A 24,201-nucleotide genomic window follows, 5' to 3' on the forward strand; every position below is an offset into this window, starting at 1 on the left:
AACACTGTAGCCACAGACGCAGTGATGTCCAGTATTACTCTGATATCATGTATTTGCTTAAAAATGTTGTTTTTTTTTAGCCTCCTATTCTTACAATGTGCGGTGCTAATGACGCTAACAAGAAGCATTAGATGTACATACAGTAACCAGTCTTCCCTTACACCTACATTTCTACCGTTTTTTGGTGGCTTGTCACATGACATGAGCATACTAGCAGATGCGAGTATATTAAGCCTATAACAGTATCGTTTCACGTTTCAGGTAAATTTTCTAGCCTAACTTTTGAAAAAAAAATATTTTAACGAATTCTGTATCAACTGCTCGATTGTCTAGTTATCCAGTATTGGTGACAGCCAACTGGTATTTTTGCGAGATGAGTCCGGGAATTTGCCATGGTATGTATTTTATGATATTCACCTTAGGGTTGAAAAAATCTCAGTAACAACCCAACGAGGTAATCCACCCCACCGTGCAAATGGGATTCGAACGAGCGACCAAGAAATGGGTATAATGATCAAGAGCACCTTAAAAAGCAATAGCGGAAGAGGATCTAAGTGACCTAATTTGGAATCGTTCAGGATGCTACTGGTGATGATGATGATGGTGATGGTGATGATGATGAGGAGGAGGAGTAGGAGGAGGAGGACGACGACGATGACAACGAAATGTGACGAATACAGTTTGCTGTTGGAACACATTTATTACATTACTGAAATTTTGAGGGTTCTTAACATAGTGCGAAATTTTTGTGTTCTTGTCACAGATTTGGATACATCATTGGCTCCAATATCACAAAACATTTAAAGAGAAATGTAATACTTATAAATTACTCTCCACTCTATGAGTCAATGCGGTATAAAAAGTTATATAGATAGGCTACTACAAATGAAGTTACTGATTTTTTTACAGAGTTAAAATTCTTAAAACACATACAGACCTATATATCTCTGAAACAATATATTATATATACATCTTGATTACACAACTTTCAACACTGTATCACTTCGGACTATGTATGATAAGACTTTCTTGTGTTAAATTCTAACGTACCTTGTTTACATGTTTCGACCTATTTATGGATCATCCTGAGAACTGATCGTTGTTGGTCTTGGCGCCTCTTGTTCTGTTTTCTGTGAGCGTGCGTTCGTGTGGTATAGTGTAGAGTCAAAGAGTGTGTGTGTTCTAAAATTGAGTTGTGTGTTGAGAATTTCACAAATTTCACAAATGCTAACCATACCCACAGAGACATCAACACAGACATGGAAATACTACACATCCAACCAAAAAGGCAGAAACTAAACACACTGGAACAATATGAAATATACAGACACACGAAAACACACCCCAACGAAATTCTCAACACACAACTCAATTTCAGAACACATACACTCTTTGACTCTACACTATACCACACGAACGCACCCTCACAGGAAACAGAACAAGAGGCGCCAATACCAACAATGACCAGTTCTGAGGATGACCCATAAATAGGTCGAAACATGTAAACAAGGTACGTTAGAATTTAACACAAAATCTTATCATACATATTCGGAAATAAATTGTAGTTCTACAACTACTTAAGTGTTTAATATCTTAGTACTTTGAAAATTTTATCTCGTTCACATTCACCAAGAATAAAATAAATCCAGTTCTCTGCCAGACATCGAACTCTGGAGCGCTAGAAAAATCGAATACATAAAATGAATATTATGCATCAGTATTCCGCAATCACAACCACGATCACTAATCATTGTTATAGTTACAGTTGCCTAGATAAGGGAAATGGTTAAATCTAGAACTATGGGCTCAGAGTGCGCAAAGATCTCCACTTTATTTCTCTCATTTCCTTGAAGAAATTCCAATTCTACGCTTCTCGCACATCCTCTTTGTTGACCTTTTATTTCTTCTTCGCCGAGTAATCCAATCCATTTGTAAGACGGCTCCGTCGTATTCCTTGTCCCATTTTCTGAATATAGCTCCGAGCTATAGGCTACGGTAAACCTGCTCAAACATTCCCTGCCAACATAACAATATATTAAAGCGATCTTTGTTATTGGCTCCTGGGTGACCATCTCAGTCGCTATTCGACGAACGGCGATTTTCGTTTCTGTACATATGAGCGGACGCATGTAAATATTGCAAGGTAGAAATAGGAAAAAGAAGCTTTCACTCTCGGTTACGAATAGTGAGAATGAAAAGTTAACTTCATTCCTTTCACCTTTCTTTTTCTATAAGAGTTCCAACATAAAATGCAAGAGTTAACGTCCAGATTTTTAAGATACAATAAAAATGAGCAAAAAATAAAACTCTAAATTCTTATAGAAGTCCACAGAGAAGACTGGTGTAGTACGATAAGCTTTTTAAAATAAAGACAAAACTACTTGTAATTGCTGTTTAAAGACTGCTCTGTCTTCAAGCCAGCTTTGAACTCATTTTCTTTTGAATTTCAACAGATTTACATTTCCGTTTCATTTATAATGCAACTGTCGTACAGTGTTAAGACTAACAGTTAACCTTCAATCACCAAAGTCAAATAACTTTCGATATGAGGAAAGATTGGATGGATAACCTTTTGAAAATAAATAACGTGTAGTTCCAAAAATCTTTGCCGGCCGAGGTGTACGTCCCTCTACCACCCTCTTAAGGCTGAATATACACATTCCTTTTCCCCTTTGTTTAGAATACTCACCCTTCCCCACATTATATTCAGGGTCAATCGGGCCATATTTTAAATTGACCTGATAGTCAGTTGGCTAGTCTTCCAAATTGAGACACCTCATCGTGCCTATAGTTTTCCGTAGTTTTCCTAAAGCATTAAGACAAATGGGATGGGCCCTGATAGTTCTTCATAATCCCACCATAAATTTAGGCATTTTCCAAATTAAAGCCTTCAAAACAGGGACCTAGGTTTTTGCGTGTCGCCTTGGGTACCTTCGGGCGAGCTTATAGGATCGTCACTCGCTCAGTGTTAGGTCTCGAATCCCTTGTCTAGCGAGAATAACGATCCTTCTCTTTCACCACTCTCTCTTCCCAGTCGTTTAACATCGTCGGAGACTCTATGATGTTTAGTCGTGATACGCATCATGCTTGCCACATTCCATTAAGTTAGATCCATTTCCGGCTTTTCCCTTTCAAAATAAAATTCCCTTAAGTTTCTTCAACGGAATAGTGGAAAACGGAGTGACATCAGGACTTGGAAGTTGAAGACCTAAAAGTTAGTATTGCAACGTAGTATAGTTAAAGCTAAGAAAACATCCCCCCCCCATCTCAGGTAAAATCCTCGTTATCACTAGGTACTTTGTTACGCCTGGTGAACATTGACTCCGAAATCATTAACAATCTTTTAACAATAAACATAAACAAAAGGAAGATTACAGTACCCTCTCCACAGGTAACAAAATTGGTGGCGCGGTTTACATAAGAAATAATTATTTTCATTTGAAATACTATGTGTTGAGCAAAGATAATTTGAATTCCAAAGAAGTATAAACCAGACGCTTACCTTACATATTTTAACATACAAGTAATTAGCTTGAACTATACTACGTTGCAATACTAACTTTTATGTATTCAACATCCGAGCCCTAGACATAAGTGACCAACAGCCTTGTAGCTCACACTGATTCTTTCTCACAGCCCTCACAAGGACACGCAATCGCTTAGGTACTTTTGAATTGTGTTGCTCCCATTTTTCCCTTCTTCATTGCCTATTTTCTGAGTAACGTTTTGTATTACCTGACAAAAACAAGTAAGTGTACGAATGAATAAGTAAATTAATGAAAAGGATGAATCATATATTAAAAAAATTGAGAGTTAAGGTACGAATGAACGAACGATTCAAATAACAAGAGAATTACATTACTGGACGAGAAAGAGACTGAAAAAACAATCTAATAAATCAACGAAAGGAACGTAAAAGAAGATCAACCTAATGGAGAAGAGATGAAATAGCGCGTAAATAACTTAAATGTTGTATTACATATTACGGTATTGTTTCGGGAGTAATTATTGAGTTGTATGCGGGAACTATGCTATCAAATGATTTCAAAACAAGTGCCGGAAGAATCTGTCCAACTCTGGGCAGGGACAAACTCTTGAAGGTTACACTAATAGTGGGGTTTATTCCTTAGGGACGTTATTATGAACTCTGACGTTGGATTCCTCTGCTTACTCAGCCTAGGTGGTCTCCCGAGAGGGGAACACTCTGTGGCATTAGTCTGTGGTTTCAACGCACCGATGTGGAAAGGCCTTCAAGATCATCGGCATTATCAGGCCTGTGAATGACCACGAGGAGGGAAGCACACGAGTCTGAGTTTCATTCATTAAATCATGTTTATTTTGAGTGACTAATCTTGACTACAGAACAGATTTACGTACAGAATTCAAGTCACGGAGGACACTAAGTAGGATATCTGTGTGTTGTCCGACAAGTCCAAATAAGGAAGTGTAGTCGAAACACTAAAAAAACTATGAACATGTAGATAGTCAAGAAATGATTAAAAATTATAATTATTATTGAAGACCAGATTTTATAATCTAAATATAAATATGTAATTTATAATTAAGACGATTTCAATTTACATAAATACGACCCAACTGAATCCTAATAAGTAGCGGCAGGTAAAGGATGAAATGTCATATTCTAAGTTATTCCTGCTACCTGTGTGCGAAAACTCACGGTTCATGATGTGTAGAATGCAATTAACAGCAAACATTTCATAATATTTTGTACAATTTTCGTATTTCATAGAAATAGTCATATTATTTTTAATATGTTGCAGTCATTGAGGAAAAACTCCGGGAAAAACCTCAACCAGTTAACTTGTCCCGACCGGAATTCGAACCCGGGCCACCTGGTTTCGCGGTACAAACATTATTTCAAACCCTTCATTTCATACATAACGCCATCATAAATCTATATGTGAATAAAAATAAGTATTTTCCCTGGACCATTTACACAATAACATTGTGTAAATAAAGTCGAGTATTTAACATGGACAAAAGTATAGGAGATCGATGACTGTGAGAAGGTTAGGGCGGATTAAATGAGAATATAGATAGACCTAAATGCTGAAACGCATTTCCCTCCAGCAAAGATGCTACCACTAAAGTTACGGTGAAGATTGAAGTAGCGTAAACAGATATTTAATTCACATTTTGACAAACTATTCTTCATACTGTGCTGGTCTCTTCTTATAAGATACAGAAATACATAAATGGAATTTAACAATGACGGTTTAAATCATGATGTACAGCCTACATGATATGAGAGAACACTGCGATTCCCTTCCATTAACAATTTAAAGAGAAGAACTGAGGCAGGCAGAAACAAAACAAATGGAGGTGCAAAGACTTAATAAGGGGAATAGTATTAACGAAAAGCTGATGAGGGTACGTAAGTAAAAAAAAAAAAAAATTAAAGATAACTATGTCATGACGTTACTGAAAAGTTGTATAGGACTTCTCAATCAACTCAAAAAATAGTGAAGACCTAGAGTAAGATTAAATCAAGAAGATATTTGAGGAAATCATTTCGCTGGTGGTGATATATCATTGTAGTTGTGATTTTGAAGGTAATTGTGATGATGTTTATCATCCATTTTGGTGATGATGATGGTTTTCACGTTTATGGTGGTGGTGGTCATTCTGCTGATAATTGTTAATAGAGGTAATTGTTTTCACGTTTATGATAGTCATTACTGTTTTGATTATGATAATAGTGTGGTAGTGGTTGTGAGGATGTTGATGCTGGTGAATGTAATGATGGTGATTATGGTAGTCGTAATAGTTTATGTTACCATGGTTGACTTTCCTGGCACAATATTGACTGCAATAATGACTGATCTGGTAATGACAGTGATTAACGGTTGTTCTGAAAGTATTGGAAATAATGGTTTCCTTGGGCTAGTGATGAGAGTTGTTATTGTGATCGTGATATTAATATTACTCGACTGAGGCGAGTGGAGCCGCGGTATTACAAACGCAGAAGCAGTAGCGCCACGACTCCGGGCTGCAGGACTCCACTAGCCTTGGTCGAGTAGTACTTATTGAGGGCGTAGCCCATCTCGTCCCAGAATCGATGGACTCTTACCGACGAAATTTTCGGTGCGTTAATGCAATAGTCCAACTCGTCCCTACCTAATTCTCAGTACGTAATCCTGTAGCCCAACTCGTCTTGGATGTGTAAGAAGAGATAAAAACAGGTAAAGACTAAAATATTTTCGCCCACTTGGTGCAGTCTGCGCAACAATTTTGCACGCTGGTGTGGTAAAAAATTTTGTCTTTCATGAGCAAAATAGTGTCCATTTTGTAATAAAATGCCCTCAAATAATGAAATTAGTTCAAAATAAATAAAATCGGCATGCTTAAAAGTAAACAAGGTCTCATTTTAACTGTAATTGTGTGATATCATACAAATTGCAAGCATTTTTATGCTTAATCAGGTACTTTTCTGATAAATCCAACTTTTTGGGGATGTGAAGCGGATGTTTAAAATGATAATTTTTGCTGTTACACTTAACATAGGTATTTAGTGAAAGTCAAGTAGAGCTTTCATAAAAGTGGATATGGAAGGATATGGAGAGTAGAAAGCATTGGCAAGGTGTCAGTGAAAGGATTCACAAGCATTTGTAGTTTTGGTCAGTGCAGCAGAATGTCAGTCCATAATGTCGGTGAGAATGAAGAAAACGGAAACAAATAAGTGTTCGTCAAATATTCTTCAAATTTTGCCAATCGTTCATCATTCGGCGGGATTGGCATCATATCGAAGACGAAACATTCTTCGATTTCAGATGGATCTAAGTACACAAGGCCAAAACTTAGTTTTACATAAGGCCATACTTATTGCCATGTTGACAGCATTGTGCATAGCTTTTTCAAAATCTACTACCACTGTGGTAGGCTCCACAGACAAATTATGTTTACTACGAAATCTGTAAGTGCCAGTATTTCCTACTTTATTTCTAGTAGACAACATACTAAAGGGATGTAGCATCCATTAATATAAGCAAACTGATACATGCAATACAGAAACGCAGAATTGCCGTAACACTAACAACCACACATCGTCATCTTTCGCAGGGTTGCCATTGGTGCATGGGAATTGGTTTACCCCGTGAAATTTCACTCAGTCATGTATACCGGTAGTCGATGGATGAGAATTGGAATTGAAATATATTTAAGCCGGGGACGAGACGGGTTCCTAGATTAACGAAACATATTTCAGCAGGGGACGAGACTGGTTCCTAGATTAACGAAACATATTTCAGCCGGGGACGAGACGGGTTCCTAGATTAACGAAACATATTTCAGCCGGGGACGAGACTGGTTCCTAGATTAACGAATCATATTTCAGCCGGGGACGAGACGGGTTCCTAGATTAACGAAACATATTTGAGCAGGGGACGAGACGGGTTCCTAGATTAACGAAACATATTTCAGCCGGGGACGAGACGGGTTCCTAGATTAACGAAACATATTTCAAACGGGGACGAGACTGGTCTTTTATTTACAGACAGAGGACGAGAGGCTGATCAGGATGACGATCAGGCAATTATGGAGTCCTTCACTAACAAAGAGCAAGCACTTTACTTTGTACTTACGAAACAGTCTGTAACAATTGTGAGAAGATATTTTAGTCACGTCTCCCAGAGCGATCCAAATTTTTATTTCATAATCGTATCGCTACTGCAACACAATGATATACAACACTTTCAATGAACGTTTTTGCGTCCGTTAAATAATAATTACTTCTGTTGAAATCAATGGAATTTTAAATTCTATACCAGAATCATAACAATCCGGAGCAATAAAACAGTGGACTCTCTTTTTGGTTCGTAGAATCGCAGCGCAATTGCAATGAAAGCGAAGAGCAAACTTTTCGTGGAAAATATGTATTTCCACTAGGTAACTCAATGCAATCTGGAAGTTCCATGTAAACGTAATATTCTGTATTGGTTGTTTACTTTTTTCCAATATCTCACTCTAATATTTTTTTGTTCTCAATTTTGTGTGATGCAGTACTGCATATGCGACAGTAGGGTACACTGTGCTGAGAAGCAGTGGCGGCTGATTGAATGAGGCAAGTGAGGCGGGCCTCAGTCACTTGGCTTAACTGAAATCAAATTTTTTTTTTATATAATGTATTAGTTATTTGAATGAAGCATATATAGCTGTAGAAGAATTTGAAAACTTTGATGTATATAGACCTGTTTTGCAGTAAAATCTGTTCCTGAGGCCGGGATCGCTCGTGCCGGGTCTGCCTTGTGATGTATATAGACCTGTTTTGCAGTAAAATTTGTTCCTGAGGCCAGGATTGCTCGTGCCGGGTCTGGCTTGTGATGTATATAGACCTACTTTGCAGTAAAATTTGTTCCTGAGGCCAGGATTGCTCGTGCCAGGTCTGGCTTGTGATGTATATAGACCTGTTTTGCAGTAAAATTTGTTCCTGAGGCCAGAATCGTTCGTGCCGGGTGTGACTTAATGCATTTCATGTCCTTTCGCGGGCTTTGAGTTTACGCTTAAAACGTTGTAGCTGAGGCACAATTCGGCGGGCCTGGTCAGGTTTCACTCGTCCCATCCATGGGCCGGCCTCAAGGGTAGAGTGGGGTGGGAATAGCAGTGGTGACTTGTCTTCCTAACTAGGCCATAAATAACAAAATTCCAGCTCTTTGGCGGGCAGAAACCCACTCGATTCTCTCCCCTTATGTCTCAGTTTATGACATAAGCGAGGGTGTTCTACTATTGTACTTCGTAGTACAGTAGTGAATCTGGGCCAATGTTGTTATGTATTTTGGGAAAATATAAACAGAAACAAATGAGATAAATAATGCTGGTGCAGTTAATTCATTGTTAGAGTGTCCTTTTTCGAGAAGAAATACTAAAAGAAAGGAAATTTTAAATAAAGAGAGAGACTACCGAGATACCTACGACATCGCTGATAATTTTTCTGACACATAATCTTAAAACGCGAGTTTCTATTGCATCCTGGTATGGGCAACAGTTATGTGGTAATGTGATGCAAAATAAAATTCTCTTGGCCTTGTTTGTTGCTGTCAAAGGAAAAAAATAAAAAGAAAAGAAAGAAAGGGAAATTTCAACATATAATATCACACTGAAACTCAGAGCATAACAGCTTATTTGGTGAGTGAAATTATTATTTTTCATTGATAGTAATAAGAATATACTAATAATAGTAATAATGGTAATAATAATACAGTAATAATGATATTAATAATATAATAACAATAATAATTAATATCATAAACAAACATTTCCTATCGGAGGCACTTAAACTAGTTGCACCTGGCCTCACCGAGGATCACCGGCCGCTACTGCTGAGAAGTAATGTATTTAATCGATGTTATATTTGCAGAATTAAGCAACACGTTAATTAACCTCCAACGGATAAACGAATTAAAATAAGTGCCAACTTTTTTTATCTATAGGCCTAGCTTATGTACGAAAATTGGTGTATTCTGAAATTAATAATGTGAATTACAGTTCTTATAAGGTATACTTATTGTTAGCTATCAACATTACTTCTAAATAAATCAATTTCATTAAGAATTTGCTATCTGACATCGGGAAAGTGAAGTTGGGAAATTCATGTCAATAAATGATATGTAAAAGGTACTTATCTCTGAAAAATTGGTCCACGCAAAGTTTTTCGACCATTTTTTGCCCATGATTATACATTGAATGGCTTTTGTTATGTGTGGTCAGCATGTTGCACATACCTTCACGTGGAACTACGTATTGATGCTATCACCTGTCGATAGGTACATAGCTTGTATTCATTGCATTCCCTTTCTTCTCCTTGACTGTTCCTTGTTTTCTTTGTCTTCGGCTTTTTTTTCTCCGCCTTTTTCTTATTATCTTCGTCTTGATCTTCTTGCTTCCTGTTCCCACAGTATTCTCCTTGTTCTCCATGTATTCCCTTCGTACTCCATGTATTCACTTTGTTCTCCATGTATTCCCTTCGTACTCCATGTATTCTCTTCGTATCCCATGTATTCCCCTCGTACTCCATGAATTCCCTTCGTCCTCCATATATTCTCCTCGTTCTCCATGTAGTCCCTTCGTACTCCATGTATTCGTTCCGTTCTCCTTACCTTCTCTTTGTTCTCCATGCTTCGTTGTTGTTCTCCTTGTCTTTCCTATATGCTCCTTGTATTTCTCTTGGCTTTCCCTTGTTCTGCTTGTCTTTCCCTTGTTCTCTTTTTATTTCCCTTGTTCTCCTTCTCGTCCCCTTGTTCCCTGCACACTTACTGTATGTAGTTATATGTAAAGATATGCGGCATAGCAAAACTATGTACCAGTCGATTTATTTACTTGTTATTTAACGACGCTGTATTACCTAAGTTATTTAGCGTAGACAAAATAGCGAAATGGTGTCTGGCGAGATGAGGCCGACGATTTGCTATTGATTACCTGACATTCGCTTTACGGTTGGAGAAAACCTCTGGAAAACCCCCACTAGAAAATGATAACACGCGAGAATCGAACCCACGCTCGAGCGCAGCTCTGGAGCGGAGGACAAAAGCGTCTACCGACTGAGCTATTGTTTATCTGTAATGAGTTCTTGAAAACATTTTGATCGTGGGACTAACTGTATTTCGTAACTGCTGCCTCTAGAGCGAAGCGGATACAATAAACTTAGACAATAAAGAGGATGGAAGTTTAATATATGCACATTACGTAATGGAAGTCTCCTCTATAAGAGGACTTCCTCCAAGTGTACAGAGGAAAATGAATCACTAGTAGTGCGTGGTATTATAAATTTCTGTGTTGTATAAAGCCGAAGTGTTGACCTTGATGGACGGAGTACATGACATAGACATACAGTCAAAACAGTAATAAATAATACACTAGTTTGATCATCCTCGTTGGTATTATGGTTACCATGTTTACCATTGTGTCCGAAATTCGCGCGGCTAAACCAACTAAAAGAATGGGTTTTAAGGGTAACTGAAATGCACAGCATGACTTTCTTCAGAAGAGATGTAAAGTTGGGGTCCCGGGTAGAGAATTTACTACATGTGAAATAACTCTGTCTCTAAATGAGAAGACTCCAGGGAAATTTTACCGGTCATTTCTTCATTCAACTTAATATTTTGATGTAGCATAAAGTAAACATTTCCCCCTTTACCCCTATTATCTTCTGGCTTAGTTGCCTCATGAGTGATGTTTTATTGATGTTATTTATGAGGTTGCAACCTGTCTTCGGACAGTTGACTACACAACAATAACACAATGTGCACATGTGAGTAGCCCAATTGAGCGTAGGTTTCTTCAACTCTCCACCTATTGCTCTAGGGTGGTGTTTCTCAAACTTTTCTATTCACGGAACTCTTTTAAAATTAAAGTAAAACTGTGAAACCCAGCGAAATATTAGTGATGTGTATATAGCTATTACAGACAAATATAAAATTACCAAATGTATATTTACCACTAACATTAAATATTTTTATTGATGTCATATATTATACATATTACAAATTATAAATAATGTTTTTACAAAGATTAGTAATCCTGGCTTATTTTCACCACTAACATTAAACATGTTTTCTCAACTCACACATTATACATACTCGAATTTAAAAATTATATTTCTTAATATATTTGCTACTGTTATAAAGATCAGTGAATATATAACAAGCATAAATGAAATTAAGTCCACTTGCATTGTTAACACTGTTTTGTACTTCACACTAAAATTCAGGCGTTCAATCTTTTTTGAAGGAAAAAAAAAACACCTGTTTGAAATAAATCAGTGTGACGAGTGTTTTTGTTGTTTACGCCTGCATATTTCTTTTATATCGGGTTTAATGTTGAAAAGCTGATGTCTCATATCTGGTTCTGCATCCAGTCTGTTTCGGTACTATTTAGTTTTGATAGACGTATACACAATAACCCAGTTTCACATAGGTAAGTACTTACAAAAGGAAGTAGAATTGTAATAGCTATCTTTAATAACACTAGGTACTCTCTTCTCAGGCTGTGCCAACACAAGGAGATTCTTAAACTGAGGTTGCAGAGATGAATCAGACGTCAATTCCAGTAATGCTTCATATTCTTCAGAAGCGAGGGAAGAAGCTTTTTCTTTGATGTCAAATGTATTTTTTACCCACAAGTTTTGAGAATTGTTTTCACTTTCCTGTTCTGGAAAATACTGCTCTACAGTGTGATGCATATCTGCATATCCTCCAAATGCTTTACAAATTCTTCAATGATTTCATCAAGTTCTCGGACAGTTTCTTCGTTCTCCTCAAGGAAATCTTTCATCAAAGCAGGGAAGCTCTCAAATTCAAGGCCAACTAAACTTCTCATCCAGAATCGCAATTTTCTCTTGAAAGACCTGATTTTATATGCTGCAGTGAATATATTAGCATATTTTCCCCTGCAATGACACATTTACTTCGTCCATTTTGACAAAAATGTCAGCTAAATAGGCAAGTCTCAAGAGTCATTGTTTGTCACTCAAACGATCGTCCAACTTGAAATGGTGATCAATGACGAAAGCCATCCCCTCAGCCCTAAGTTCGAAGAGTCTACTTGAAGTTTTACCGCGAGAAAGCCATCTAACTTCTGTATACTGAAGCACAGATTTTTGAAGGCTCCCCATGTCCTCACAAATGATTTTGAAGATTCTTGAATTTAGTGGTCAGGACTTCATAAAATTAACGATTTTTACTGCTTCATTAAGAAAATTTCTGAGGGACAGTGACATTTTTGATTTGACCAAAGCTCGACGGTGCAAAATACAATGACTGTTTTTGCAATTTTTTGCAACTGATTTTTTGTGCGATACTGTAACAGCTGCTTTCCCAACCATTGCCTTTGCATCATCAGTGCAGACAGGAACACAATTGTCCCAGGGCATATGATTTTCTTCCAAGTACTCACTAACAAATCTGAAAATTTCAGATCCTGTTACATTAGCTGGCAGCGGTTTACATAATAGCGTATCTTCTTCAACAGCATCTTCATAATGGTAACGGACAAACACTAGTACGACTGCCAGATCTGCTACATCACTTGACTCGTCCATCTGTAGTGCAAATTGACATGATGTGAGCCGACGGTTTAATTCTTCCTTGACGTAAGCTGTCATGTATTGAATGCGACTAGCAACTGTATCATTTGAAGCGGTACGGAAGATAATAATTGTTTAACCTCCTTCTCATTGATCATGCACTGAACCATGTCAATCGCGCAGGGTTTTATTAATTTTTAGGCTACTGTGTGGGACTCACCTGCCTAAGCCACTCTGTAGTTTACAATGAAAGATATCTCTGTTGCTTTTTCTATGACCCATGAGAATGTTTAAAAAAAATGTACTATAACGGTGACATTGGTTTCCAAGGATCTAGTTTTTCGCCTCTCCTGTAAAAAAAGCAAAAGTGGAGTTGTCCAACTTTGATATCAAGGTTCTCACTTTAATATGGATATCTTTTTAAAGTATCTGTTTGATTTTAGATCAGGTATGAGAATAAGGGAGAGGAGGTATAGATAATCAAGTTCACTCCTTTCACAATATTTCTGAGTTAGCTGTTTGTGTTAACTTCAACGGGTAACTACATGAACGTGGCGTCTCTTCCGCTTAGGGGTGTGCAAAACATTATAATCAAATCAAATACGTGAGGCATTCGTAATGGTCACTATAACTTTGCTCTCATACAAAATCACTTATGTGCTGTAGATAATCTACACTGTTTAGTCAAGAAGAGTCTGTCTATATTAGGATGAATACTATTACTACATAAATTTTTCAAATTCCATTCCAATCCAATACTATTACTACATAAACGTGAGATAATAGTCTGTTAGACTAATAAACGCACTACTTTTAATGAGGTTCATTTGGTAAAAATATTGTCCATAGGCATATCGTATGTAGATCCAAAGATTGTCAGCATTTTAGCTGCGAAATTACGTAGGCTAAATTAGGAAACTTGTCATTAGGTAATGATTCATACAATTTCTTGCCGGTTTTACCTGACATTAGAAAAACGATATTTTTCTTTTTTGACTCGGCTCTGTGTTGTGAAATGCCATGCGGTAAATTGATAGGACTGCATTTTCAACTAGTAGTGATTGTGGGTTGGCTTTTATATTAACACATTATTCTTGTTCATCCTTGGAAACTTTCTCACTATTTCAACCTGAACAAAAATTATTAAAACAAATAACTGCTTTACCGCATGTAAAAACTATTTTATTAACATAAATCATTTTAACAATCTTATTTAAACTCTTATCTATAAGTTTACGCTTGCCAAACTCATTCTTATTTTCAAAAGCGAAGTGCTGTCTGGTATTAAGCTATAATGTTTTATATACATTTCAACTGAACAGTTGAGACATTTAACTTTACCTTTATTCATAATAACAAAATAATCTTGTCATCATGCGTTTAGGAAATTAAAACAAAACCTATACTTTATTAGCCATATTCCATAAATTTACACACCGCTAATTAGAACGGTATGATATCGGGTTCAACCTTTACTTATTGTATGTACACGGAGATAGCTACAATGTTTTTGTAAAGAAAAATGAAGGGGCGGTGTAAACAGTGCCAGCGCGGGAACAGTGCCTGCTTCAGAGCTTTTCGTAACGACATAATTTAATCGTAACTGCTTATCTTTGTACAGTATAAAATTATTGTGTAAGTCTATGGTTAAAATGAGTCAAGACGAAGAAAACATTTTTCATTTTATAAGTAGAGTATCAAACCTAAAATACCGTGCATCCTAAATTAAGAAAGACAGAAATAGACTAAGTGAAAGTACAAATACGCATAGTAGATATCGAAAATAAATTGAAACGAAATAGTAAAATGAATGTAACAATAAATAAATACATAAATGAAGGGTTCAGAGCCATAGTGGGCCAAGCGCCATTTATTAAAAACGGAGACAGCAAGGTTTAAGTTAACTGAATACCATAATTTAATGAAGATTGACATGTCATTTAGTTTTAATGTGCATACTTTATATTACTCGCTGTATGTTTCATTAAATTATTGTACTAACTTAATTTTAGCCCTTGTTTTCTTCGTTTTTAATATATGGCGCTTGGCCCATTGTGACTCCGAACCCTTCAAATACACAAATACAAAGTAAACAAACACACAAACAAACAAACAAACAAACAAACAAGCAAGCAAGTAAGCAAGCAAACAAGCAAGTAACCAAATGCAAACAAAGAAATACCTACACCACAAAAAGTTTGGAAACACTCCAATTTTCTGTAGTTTCTTTCGCTATTTGCCATATTAATTATTCTATGACTCTTTGCTATATTTCTGTAATATCTGCTTTCTTCTCGATTCAACAATAACATCGAGAACAGATGAAAGGTATTTATGGATAATTAACTCGCATATTAAACATCAGTGAGGTTACCAGCAAATCCAAATAGTGCTCTAAAAGGTGATACTTTGTAATCTGTTTCAAAATCATTTTGTCTGTTCTTAATGGCGCATTGAATACCACCATTTACGCGAATGCGCATCATCACAATGTGTTTAGAAGACCTACCATATTGGAATATAGCTCGACGTCTAAGAGTTTCTCTTAGCGGTATTTCGAAGACCTGGAGACGCTCAGCAGACGAGGTCTGTTTCAGACATAATGACGTCCACGAATAACACCAACACAAGATCGCTATATTCAGTTGTTGGCTCGGAAGAGACCTACGATCAATTCTACAGACAGTCAAAGAGCCGTACGACCTATCATAGGAAGAAATTTAGCTATACAAACCATCAGGAACCGCCTATATGAGATCACTTTGCATGCGAGACGTCCTTAGCGAGCACCTTCATTTCCCAAACGAGATTCAAAGATTAAGATGGACAAGATAGAAGAAAACAAGGACCTGAATTAGTAGAATTGTATTTTGTTTTCCGACGAAACTAGGATTTTTTTAGCCCTCATATGTAGAGTGTTTAGTAATGTCGCAAGTGTCCCTCATTCAATTCCGCATTACCGGCAAAGTGAGTGTTCTATTACTTTTTGAGACGGTATTGTGCATGGTCGTCGTACAGCACTTATTCCAGCGGAGGGAAGCATAACAGCATTGATTTACTGTGTACACAGGTTTTGGAAACAATCGTTGAACCATTCCGAAGAAATTTTGGCGACTACTTTATTCTCCAGGACGATGACGCAAGACTCTCCGAGCAAGAAGTGTACATGAATTCTTTAAACGTGCTAAAATTACCAGAATGGAATGGCCGCCATGTTCGCCTAATATGAAACCAATAGGCTCAAATATGCATTCCGACGCCGCAGTCCTCCACTACATACTGTTCAGAAACTCCGGATGGCGGCTCTTGAGGAATAACACCATTTCGATCAAGAGGTCCTTGATGACCTCGTTAGCAGCATGTTCAGACGTGTTGACGCATTGATCCATCCCGAGGAAATGTTACCAAATACTGATTATTGTAGTATTCACTTATTAAATAAGCGAATTTTTTTGTTTTTGTGTACATTAGATTAGCTTGGTCAACAAAAATCAAAACAATTGTTCTTAACTGTTCAATTAATTGTTGATTTGAACGTTGCTAAATGGTTTTATATTCCTTCAATAATCTGCAACAAAATTAGGAACCCTTAGGTTTTCAAACTTTTTGTGGTGTGCGTACATAAATAAATACATAAACAAATACACAAACAAACAAATAATGAATGAATGAATGAATGGGGGAATAAATAAATAAATAAATAAACAAACAACAAATAAATAACTAAATAATAAAATATCCTAAAATTTAATTATGGGTCATATTTATTGATTAGAAAAATCTAAACATGTATATGGTCAGACTTTCGCTATGTTCAAAGTAATGCGAAACTTTAGATTTCTTGCACTAAAGAAGATAAACATGCGAATTCTAAATGAGGCAGTAGACTAAGTAGACAGCTTCAAATACTTGGGGTGTACTATAAGCAGTAACGAGCTGCAGGCAGGAAATCAAAAGGAGGATAACAATGGCAAAGGAAGCTTTTAATAGAAAAAGGAGCATCTTCCGCGGACCTCTGGAAAAAAACTAAGGAAGAGATTAGTGAAGTACTTTGTGTGGAGTGTCGCGTTGTATGGGGTAGAAACATGGACATTACGACGAAGTGAAGAGAAGCAAATAGAAGTATTTGAAATGTGGATATGGAGAAGAATGGAGCGTGTGAAATGGACAGACAGAATAAGAAACGAAGCTGTGTTGGAAAGAGCGGGTGAAGAAAGAATGATGCTGAAACTGATCAGAAAGAGGAAAAGGAATTGGTTAGATCACTGGCTGAGGAAAAACTGCCTACTGAAGAATGCACTAGAAGAAATGGTGAACGGGAGAAGAGTTCGGGGCAGAAGAAGATATCAAATGATAGCCGACATTAAGATATGTGGATCATATGCGGAGATTAAGATGAAGGAAGAAAAGAGGAACTACTGGAGAATGCTGGGTTTGCAGTGAAAGACATGTCCTTGGGCAGAACACTTATGTTATATATATATATATATACATGTATGTTGCACTGTCATTGCTGTAAAAATGTCCAACGTTTCAGAGCGAAGTATCGACAACAGCGTAAGAATAGAGAAGTAGAACTTCTTACTTATCAATATCTAAGCTATTCTAGCACAGTTTTGCAGAAAATCAGCAATTTCCTTAGTTTTCTCTGAAGATGCAGCCAACACATAGCCTAGAAACGCAGAGTGTCTTAACATATATGGCATAGAAAAAAAAATAAATAAAAAAATTATCGATACGTTTTAAATAGAATCACATGCTTATTAATATTTCATTTAGAATAGTTTTATTTTTCTCCTCAATTACTGAGATAGATATCAGTGTCAACCTTACAATAAACGAATATCACATCTGTATTTAATCATTTGAACTTCTACTGTAATCATGAGTTTTGAAAATAATACACAATACAATGTAGGCCTAGCTAGTAAAGGCTCCACAATGAATAACAATATAATTGTACCTTCTTTCAGAAAGCATTCAGAAAAAACGATAAAGGCATGATATTCTATTCAGATGCGCATTAAAAGGGTTTTAAACTCCGACTCACAAGTAAAGTATACCCTACAACCCGTTGCAAAGGGAGAAGAGAAGCACAAGTTGAAATCAGGTTTAAGTTTTCGCATTTTATTTATAACAGAGGCCGTATGCAATGCCCTTATCTGCATGCTAAGGAGTATAAGCTACTTTGCACGCTCGCAGCTTGGTAGTGTCCGGTAGTCTGGCAACTACTGATGCCAGATACGTACGCTGCGAGCTGCGTAACCCGATAGTGAGGAGTAACAATGGATATTTCTGCCACAACAGGGGTTTCCAACGCTTCTCCCAATTCTCAGTCTAACCCTCTATGTACATGCAGATAACTGTGTCGCCATAAAGGTACCGCATTGTTTGGCTGTAACGATAGTCTATTAATTTTATGCAGATACACGAAGAATATATACAGTATATGTATGAGTGTGTGTGTGTGTGTGTCAAATATATTAATAATACTACATCCTGTAAAATAAGGACAAAATAAACTGCTGCTTGTTTTCATTGCACACAGAACTTTTACAACAATAAGAAATGCACGTAATATCATCGCTATCACCATAACCACAAGCAACACCATCACCAGCATCGCAATCATAAACAAAACACTATCAACCATAATAGTTCCTTAGAACTCCATCACATCAAGAAAAAAAAAAATACCACTAACAGATGTGATACCGGTAAATTTTAAGGAAAAACAAAATTAGAGAAAGAAGAATGTTTATTGAAATATGTGACTGAAAAATTAAGAAATGGTAATATGAATAAAAGAAAACTAAACGATAAAACTGACACAGTAGGAATAAAAAGTAGAACGAGTGATACATAAAGAAATGGAAAATAACATGTATGAAAGAGAGAAGAAATGATGACAAAATTAGTATTTTAAAGATAAAAAATGATTGACAGAAGGAAATAATGATGAAATGAACTATAGATAAGAAGAATGAATGAATGAATTAATTAATTAATGAAAATCGAATGACAGAAATAAGAAATAGATAAATTAATGCATAACCGGAAGGAATGAATGTTTGATAAAATGAATGACAGAAAATAAAATATAAGAGGGAAACGTCAATAAGTAAGGTAGGCCTACTCTTTTTCATCTCGTATTTCACCTGAAGAAGATCTAATCCAGTGATGTCAAAGTAAGCGCATTTTTCTGACCTTGACGTCGTGCGCGGAAAGCAAGCGCTAAGTATGGAAAGAAGAAGGGCTGTGTATATGAATAAGCAGCCTGCTGGATTAAGAAAACAGTAGTGCACAAACTTCAAACGGAACGTGAAATTTTATGTCGTTATTTTTATATGGCTTCTTTCTGTTTAATATTATCTATATTGTCTGTAAAACAAAAGTACTAACACTGATTTCTTAATATTGCACTTGTGTTTCACATCTTAATAACATAATAGAGAGTTAAGAATGAATATTCACTTAAATTCCATAGTGCTATAATATTATTAAGTTGATGAAACACAACATTCATTCAGAAAGAAAGATACTCCAAAGAAAGAGATTGAGTATGACATAATAAGTTGGAATTTATATTGATCGTATCTTTAGCCTTATAAAAGTAATCAATAAACTAATCAAAACAATATTACAGTACAAAGCAAAGTTACCTAGGTACTGTATCTGTGTTAAGTGGAACATATATTACATAACAAAACTCTTATCGCATTATGCTTTTAAGGTGATATTTGTGAGCAACTTCCTATCATCAGAATATTAAATTATTTTCTCGAAATCTGCTGAAGCTATAGAGCTGACATTTTTACAACACATGGGCACGTATCTTTTGCTTATGATGTAACAGTAGTTGCTTTGTTAATTCATTTCCTTACAAACAATTTTTATGCGAATATTTTCAAAATTTTCAATACACTATCTTCAGTAATACGTATATAGGTACGGTATATTAGATTTACGAAAACATTCTGTAAGACTACTAAATAAATAGGGCTATACCTGAAAATTTCACTTTTCTATACGAAAAGTTGAGAAAATATTTCTTTTGAATAAAAAAATCAAACTTTTGAAAAATGAGCATTAAAATTAAAACTTACTCGTACATTCTTATAATGCACTTATACTTCTCAGGCAAATCTAAAAATTAACATGGATACAGTTTTAATAAGTTCTCTTCCCTTTATCTATTGAATCAGTGCTGGCCATCCCTGAATATAGCTCGACCAAGCGGCATATACCACCGCTTTCGTCTGTCTTTTTCCTTTCAGCTGTAAAGCGCTGAGGCTCTCCTGGGCTCTAAAGCGCGCGCTTGCTCCTGTGGGCATCAATTGACATGACTGATCTATCTTTCAAATGTGACATGACTGATCTAATCTTTCAAATGTGACTTGCTTACATCAGCAATGGAAAAACTTCAGCGTAGGCCTCATGAATAAACAAATATTTTTCTTCACTTTGAATAATTCACTATCAAAATTGTTGTTGTCTGAGGCTATTATTAAAAAAACTACCATAACTCTTATATAGCGATATCAAACCTCTGTTTGGGAAGTAACCAATGTTATTCTAAGATATACGTTGTTTGTTGTTTAGTCAACTGTCCGAAGACAGATTTGAACCTCTTATGTGACACAAAAAAACCACTGCATCATTCATGAGGCAACTAAACCAGGAGATAATAGGATAGAATTTCCAGTTCCTTTCCCCCTCCATTTCATTCATTGATGACTACGTAGTAACATATTACACTAATCAGACTTCAGATGTATATTGTTCTTCCTCTGACACATATCGTCAAGTAAGATGTACTGCCTGATAATAGATGTACATATCAGGCAGAACCTCAACCAGAAGTTATTAAGGCGTATCTACAACAAAACTCTGAGCAATGTAACTATGAAAAGAGGAGAAAGTTGAACGAAATGAACACAGAATTAAACGACACAAAAGACAATGTAGGCTACTGCGTTTTTTCAGGCCAAGATACTGCTGGATGGTTACTTGGCTGTTTTGCTATTATGTTATTTGCTGGTTGCTCTCGTTTACAGCACAGCGAGTTCCGCAGCAGTTGCTCGTCAGACCTGGCTGCTGTGTGCGCTCGTATATCTCTATAAAAAAAAAACAGCGCATTTCCGACTTCATCTTCTATCTCGTTTCTCCTATTGCGTTGTAATAATTTGAAAACTATTACCTTCAAATCAGTAGTTCATATCTAAAAGCTGTCATAACCATTTTCAAACTTTGGTACTTCTATGAATTAGCATATTATTTTGTAAGAATACTTACCTCAGTTACTTATAACAGTAACTAGCCAATGGGACAATATGCTTTGTAACAAATCACTACACTTTTCTCCTCTCTTTCGGTTGCAGTATTTTAAAATGATTGGAAAAATTAATAAATTTTGTCTAAAATTATGGCATATCTCAACTTCTGGATATTTTGTACGATTAATATCGCCATCGTTACTAATGAAAATAAGAGCTAGAAATAAAATAGGTTTGACAGGGTATTCTATGGTTGCTGTGTAAGCATATCTACATCACACTACATTTTGAAAATTTTGACAACATGAAGGGAATGAGGAACAAACCAGAAAGAAACAAGCTCTTATTATTATTATTATTATTATTATTATTATTACTATTATTATTATTATTATTATTATTATTATTATTATTATTATTATTATTATTGTTATAATTTATTTACTTATAGCTTTTAAGGAACTCTGAGGTTCATTGCCGTCCTCACATAAGCCCGCCATCGCTCCCTATCCTGAGCAAGATTAATCCAGTTCCTACCATCATATCCAACCTCCCTCAAAGCCATTTTAACATTATCTTCCCATCTACATCTCGGCCTCCTCAAAGATATTATGCCCTCCGAACTCCCAACTAACACTCTATATGCATTTCTGGATTCCCCCATACGTGCTACATGCCCTGCCCATCTCAAACGTCAGGATTTAATGTTCCTAATTATATCAGATGAAGAATAAAATGCTTGCAGTTTAGCGTTGTATAACTTTCTCCATTCTCCTGTAACTTATTTTCCTAAGCACCTAATTCTCAAACACCTTTAACCTCTGTTCCCCTCTCAAAGTGAGAATCCAAGTTTCACAACCATACAGAACAACCGGTAATATAACGGTTTAGAAATTCTAACTTTCAGATTTTTTGAGAGCAGACTGGATGATAAAAGATTATCAACCGAATAATAACACACATTTCCCACATTTATTCTACGTTTAATTTCCTCCCGAGTGTCAATTATATTTGTTACTATTGCTCCAAAGTATTTGAATTTTTCCACCTCTTTAAAGGACAAACTTCCAATTTTTATATTTTCATTCCGTACAATATTCTGATCACGAGACATAATCGTATACCTTGTCTTTTCGGGATATACTTCCAAACCTATCTCTTTACTTGCTTCAAGTAAAATTCCTGTGTTGTCCCTAATAGTTTGTGGATTTTCTCCTAACATATTCACGTCATCTGCATAAACAAGGAGCTGATGTAACCCGTTCAATTCTAAACCCTCTCTGTTATCCTGAACTTTCCTAATGCCATATTCTAGAGCAAAGTTAAAGAGTAAAGGTGATAGTGCATCTCCTTGTTTTAGTCCGCAGTGAATTGGAAAAGCATTCGACACAAATTAACCTATACAGGCTCTGCTGTACGTGTCACTGAGATATATTTTAATTAATCGAACTAGGTTCATGGGAATACCAAATTCAATAAGAATATTATATAAAACTTCTCTTTTAACAGAGTCATATGTCTTTTTGAAATCTATGAATAACAGATGTAAAATACTCCCATTTTTCCTCCAATATTTATCGAATACAAAAAATCTGATCAATAGTCAATCTATTACGCCTAAAACCACATTGATGATACCCAATAATTTCATCTACATATGGAGTTAATCTACTCAAAGGAATATTGGACAACATTTTGTACGACGTCAACGAAAGTTATATTCCTCGAAAGTTATTACAGTTAGTCTTGTCTCCCTCTTTAAAGATACGTACAATTATGGACTCCTTGCATTGTTCCTGTAGAATTTCCTTATAAATTTCACTAGATAATGCGCTTCCACCCTCTTGCACTAATTCTGCTGGAATTTGATCGTTACCTGGAGACTTGTAATTTTTCAACTTTTCTATCGCAAGTTCGACTTCAGAAACTGTGGGTTCGGGTATAAATGGCTCAGCAGTTTGTATTTGAATGTTGTCCCGATCACTTCCATTTGGCCTATGCACATTTAGTAGTTGCCCAAAATAGTTTTTTCAACTGTTCAGGATTGAACATTATTATTATTATTATTATTATTATTATTATTATTATTATTATTATTATTAGAGCTAGCATTAAAAGTGGCTGATGAAATGAACACGATCAGGAACCTGTAACAAGTTATCTCATCTTACCCCTTCAGTAAATCGGTTAGGGTAAATGTTGTTGTACTGTCTGTACTGTACTGTACTGTACTGTACTGTACTGTTGTTGTATATACAAACTAAATTCAGCATGTTTTGTTAGGACCATTTAAAAAAAACACAAATAATGCCCATGGCTTGTCAGTATATTTTTTCATTAATAATCATCCTGGTATGTAATCGCGAAAACTTAGTAACTAATTAAAGTGTTCGTAGCATAAATACGCAAAAAAATTACTTTCATACTCCATCGGCAAGTCTATCGTGCTTTCAAGAAGCAGTTCGTTATATGGCAGTAAACATTTTAATAGCCTCCCTACGGATATAAAAAATGAAACTCAAAAGATAAGATTATTTAGAGCCAAAAGAAAGAAGTATCTAACTTCTGACGCCTTCTATTCTGTAGGCGAATACATGACATTCAACAATGCTTCATGGATATTTCTGTGTTGTATTAAGTGTTTATACTAAAACTTTGTGTTGTACTAGTAGACTATATTGTAAACCTCTTCGGTATATATTTCAATTAGACTGTGACTATCTGTACTGCTCGGGAAAAGTGACAAGTCAGTTTCCACAAACCTTTTTTGATAATTTATTGACAACTTACGGAACATCTGCTCGCTTGGAAAAAAAATACATAGGTATTCCTCCCATTACAATAATTCATACAGAAAAACATCAAATCGAAATAAACCAGTGTAAATTG

The sequence above is a fragment of the Periplaneta americana genome, chromosome 17 (genome assembly GCF_040183065.1).
Source record: "Periplaneta americana isolate PAMFEO1 chromosome 17, P.americana_PAMFEO1_priV1, whole genome shotgun sequence".
NCBI classification, from domain to species: Eukaryota; Metazoa; Arthropoda; class Insecta; order Blattodea; family Blattidae; genus Periplaneta; species Periplaneta americana.